The following is a 5,651-nucleotide window of genomic DNA, read 5'->3' on the forward strand; positions in this document are numbered from 1 at the left end:
GTGTTGGTCAACTATGTAAGGCAGGCCACCGAGTGGAGTTTGATGATCAATTATGTTACATAATGACAAGTGATAGAAGCACTTGCTTAATCATGTCACGATCTGAAAGCACCATGTATCCTTTGGATGTCTCTTTCATCATTGGTAAACCGCAGCTGTGCTTTCTCTCTAAAGCCGTATCCGAAGTTAGCTGGTTATGGCACCGCAAGCTCACTCATCTCAACTTTAAATACATCAATACCTTAGTCACTGAAGAATTGGTCAGAGGCTTACCCATTCTCAAGTTCAGCAATGACAATCTATGTCCAGCTTGTGAATGTGGTAAGCAGTCAAAAGTAAGTCACCCTATGGTAATTGACTCCTCAATATCCGAACCACTCGAACTTCTCCACATTGATCTCTGTGGTCCATCAACCGTATCCAGTCTTCATCATAAAAAATATATACTGGTTATAGTTGATGACTTTACTCGCTTCACTTGGGTATTCTTTCTCAGACTCAAATCAGAAACACCGCAGATTCTAATAAACTTCATCAAAGAAATAGAAATTCAGATCAAGCTTCCCGTAAGACACATCCGCAGTGACAATGGTACTGAATTCACCAATCATCCACTCAACAACTTCTTGGTGTCAAAAGGTATTTCACATAACTTTTCAGCTCTGTATACACCTCAACAAAATGGTGTTGTTAAGCGAAAGAACTGCACCCTTGTTGAAGCAGCCAGATCCATGCTCAACTTCGCCCATCTTCCTCTTTACTTCTGGGTTGAAGTTATAGCCACTGCATGCTTTGTTCAGAACCAAAGCATTGTATGCAAATGCCTCAACAAGACACCATTTGAGGGCCTCAACAACCGAAAGCCAAATGTTCGTTTCATTCATATCTTTGGGAGTAGATGTTTTGTGATCAACAACCGAGATCAACTTAACAAATTTGCACCAAAGTCTGATGAAGGTATCTTTCTTGGTTACTCCACAAATAAGGTTTCGTATCGGGTTCTCATCAGACGTACAAGGTTAATCATTGAAAGTTTTGACGTAAAGTTCGATGACTCTTACATCCGCAACACCCCTCCATCTAAGGAAACCGCTGCCATTATGGAGAGCGATGTTCCTGTTTCTTTAGGACCTCTAAACCTGGATGAAGTATATTATTATGATCTCTTTGACCCTGAAGTATATTATTATGATCTCAATACTTTCACCTCTCCTGTTGAGGGGGAAAGCTCTACTTCGGTTCATACTACAACCATCTAGGTTCCAGTACTTGATGATGTTCAAGCTCCCACTCTCAGATAATCAATTTCATTAAATGTATCTTTGCATTCAGATGAACTTCCATCAGCAGTCCAGGAAGAACCTTCTCAGGTTCCAGATGAACACCCTTCAGCAATCCAGGGGGAACCTCTCCAAACTAAAGAAAATGCCTCTCTCGCTCCAATAAGTCAAGATGATTCAGCAGGCTGTTCACATATCCAGGGGGAACTTCCTTCCCCATCCAAAGCAACCTCTGATATTGAAAACATTCCTTCAACCGTAGCTGCTGATCATCTGATGCCTCGTCTACATGTATGGACGAAGGATCACCCACCAGGACAAATTATTGGCAACCCATCCGCAGGAATCCAAACTCGATCTGCCAAAGATTTATCGGATCATTGTCACTATGCAGCATTTACGTCCGCAGTCGAGCCTCGATCTATCAATGAAGCATTATTGGAACCAGATTGGATTTCTGCAATGCAAGAAGAACTGGAAGAATTTGAATGAAACAAAGTATGGCAACTTGTTCCCATTCCACAAGGCCATACTATTGTTGGTACAAGATGGGTATTCAAGAACAAGCTAGATGAATCTGGTGTTATTATCATAAATAAGGCAAGACTAGTTGCTAAAGGCTATAGTCAACTGGAAGGTGTTGACTACGATGAAACATACGCTCCGGTGGCAAGAATGGAAGCAATCTGAATCTTCTTATCATATGCTTCTCACAAAAACTTGAAAGTACACCAAATGGATGTTAACAGCGCTTTTCTCAATGGGGAATTGAAAGAAGAGGTTTATCTTCAACAACCTCCAGGCTTTGAAAGTAATGAGTTCCCTGATCACTGCTACAAGCTTCAGAAAGCAGTCTACGGTTTGAAGCAAGCACCTAGATCTTGGTATGAGACTCTTTCTGAATTCTTAGTCTCTTCAGGCTACAAAAGAGGAGTGAATGATCCCACACTATTTAGAAAAGCAAACGGGTCTCACCTTATGCTTGTACAAATATATGTGGATGATATCATCTTCAGATCGTCTGATAAAGGAATGGTGGATGAATTTACTAAGCTCATGACAAACAAATTTCAAATGAGCATGAATAGAGAGATTAACTTCTTTCTAGGCCTTCAAGTCAAACAAATTCAACAAGGGATATTCATTCATCAGGAGAAATACACCATTGAACTTCTGAAAAAATACTCTATGGACAGCTGTTCTTCGGCTAAGGTTCCTATGGCCTTCGGATATAAGATCTCTGTTGATCCCTCTGGCGAATTTGTGGATCACAAGACTTATAGAGGTATCATTGGCTCTTTAATGTATCTCACCGCAAGCCAACCAGACATTGTCTTTGCAACTGGTGTGTGTGCAAGGTATCAGGCTGACCCAAAAGTGTCACACATAACCGCAGCCAAAGAAATTCTTCGGTACCTAAAAGGAAGCAAATCTATTGGTCTATGGTACCCCGCAGGCAATGACTTCAGTCTTCAAGCGTTTACTAATGCGTATCATGCCGGATGCAAACTTGATCGAAAAAGTACATCTGGTGGATGTCAATTTTTAGGAGGTATACTTTTCAGCTGGTCCTCAAGAAAACAAAGCTGTGTTTCATTATCTACCACAGAAGCAGAATAAGTGGCTGCAGCCTGCTGCTGTTCCCAAGTCCTTTGGATGAAGACGCAACTGTTAGACTACGGATACAGGATGCTGCGGATACCAATTTATTGTGACTCTGAAAGTGCCATAGTGATTTCTCATAATCCTATTCAGCACTCCAAGACTAAACATATTGAACTACGGTATCACTTCATCAAAAACCACATTCTGAAAGGTAATATTGAACTCATCTTTGTTCCTACTCATGAAGAGATTGCTAATGTTTTTACAAAAGCACTTGACTCTACAAAACTCAATTAGCTCCTATAAATGTTGGGAATGATGAATCCAGACCCTAAATTCTTCTTGAATTAACAAGCACCGTAGACCTTCCTGGTCTCCATTGCGGTTCTAAATGAAAGTTATTAATAATAGATGATTTTGGAACATTCCCTGTACTACAGTCAATGTACCGCAACCATATATTATATCTATCTTTCATGGGTCCTTCTTGTTTGTGATTACTAACTTTTGTACAAAGTGCTCTTCTCAGCTTCTTTCACTGCAGTGATCCACAATATCAAAGAAATCATCCGCAATGACATGTTCATCCGCAATCACATTAATTACCTTCCAGACGGTTCATTTTCTTTTTTTTGAAAAACAACAAAACATAGTAGGCTATTTAATGATCCTTCATTAAATAAAACATTAAATAAAAACATTCCTTTGAGAAACTGTGACATTCTTCTCTCCCAAAACCTTGTGTCAGACCTATTTTAGGTATGATGACAAAATAAAAGATTTTCCAAATCAAATCCTTTAAAATGTCTCTTCCTATTACCAAAACCATCACATCTATTACAACTTCTACTTTATCCAACGGATTTTTCACACCCCCTCCACACATTCTCAAGACGTGATCTGACATTTCATTAAATGCAGCGTTCTTTTGGTTAATCCCAATTTTAATCTTTATCCTTTTTTTGTCAACATGTGGTTAAGATTAAAGATACCTTTTTCACAGACAAACCATTTTCTTTTTACCCAATTTCACCTAGGTCAAAACCTTAATGTTTCCTGCTCCTACAAATCAGTATAAAACCCTTTTCCTCTCCACAAAGAAACCTTTACGCTCTCAAAACACTCAATCTCTCTCTAAATTCTTTAAGCTCTTTCAAACTCAACAATGGTGAAATCCGGTGCCTCAAAGAAACAAACCAAAGCTTTTGGATCAGCAAACCCAACTGGTTCAGACTCTCCCACTATTGCATTGAACAATTTCAGAGCTGTGTTCGATGACCAACCCACTTACAATGCACCAACCAAACTGATGATCAAGTTCTTGAAAAATCATCCCCTTTTTGGACCCTTTGATGCATTTACAGACATCGTTCCTCTATCCACTCTCTACAAGTGTGCCTTTTCTGCATATCGACCAGTAATTAATCCCCAAGAAGTTCATCTCAACTTGGTTAATGATGCATTGGTTATCTTAACCAAAGAAAAGTTCCTTTCTGCAATCAATCTATTGATTCATCCATCCGTGAAGTTCTTTACTCCATCAATGGCGGATGTCACCACAGCACTGTACCAGATGGGATATCAGAAGAAGATAAAGGGTATCGGTGAGTTCAAGAAGAATCAGTTGCCTGCGGTATGGCAGTTTGTCTGTCATTTTATTATCCGCAGTCTGTCCAGTAGAACCGGAGGCACAGACAACATGGGATTAAAGCTCCTAGAACTGGTTTGGAGCATCTTCACCGGCCATGATGTGAACTACGGTCAGATCTTATGGGAAGATTTTCTCCAGTACATTCCGAAGGAGAGTCCGAGGCAGAACCCATCCGAGCTAACTTTTGCTCGATTTTCGTCCTTGTGCATCTCAGATCTGCATGCGGATGCCAAGATAGACATGGGTGACGACATCAATTTCTTTGTCACCTAAGACTTGAAAAGGTACAATCTTTCCTCTGATCAAACTATTTTTGGTCCCATCCACAGACTCCCTGCCTACATCCTTAGTACTCTTGGTATAGAGACTGCTGATATCTCAGACCACGTTGAGGCTACGGAAGGTATTAACCCATACCTTCCTACCCCGCCTCTTCCATCCGCAGCCTTAAATCCTGAAGGTACCGCAGTCCGTTCCTCTACAACTCTTTCTAACGTCTCTCAGAGATGTAAACATAAGGTTTCATCCTTTCATGGTCCTCGCACCACAAAGAAAGCTAGTACTCCCAAGAAGGATGCCACCAAACCATCCAAACCATCTAAGAAGAGAAAGTCACCACCAGTTATCATAACTGCTGAACCGAGTCACCATGACTCCGGTAGTGACTCTGAAAAAGACAACCAACCCATCTCTACCCTTAAGAAAAGGAGAGCTAATACCACTAGCCAAATGCATGACCGGACTGATACCCCAGCCTCTCCACAGGCTCCGGTAGTCCTTGGGATGCCTACACATCCATTTGTTAGCACCATCCTTTTCCTTTCAGACTCAGAGAGTGAGTCTGAATCACAACAGAGAGGAGACTCCCCTCCAGTACATTCCCAAAGGGATATTATTGGCTCTCACCCTAAAGTCTCCAGGGCTTCCCGACTGCATATTTTTTTATCCGAGGAGTTGAACTCCATCCTCTTGAACGTCACCCATACACTCCAAACACAGTCCCACCCGCAAGGCACCTCTTCAGCCTTTGCCAGAACTGATCCGAGGCCAGACTTGACCATGGGTCAAGGAGACCAAGGAAGCTCAGGAAATCCTACTCTGCTTACATTACATTC

This window comes from Lactuca sativa, chromosome 3 (assembly GCF_002870075.4).
Source record: "Lactuca sativa cultivar Salinas chromosome 3, Lsat_Salinas_v11, whole genome shotgun sequence".
Lineage (NCBI taxonomy): Eukaryota > Viridiplantae > Streptophyta > Magnoliopsida > Asterales > Asteraceae > Lactuca > Lactuca sativa.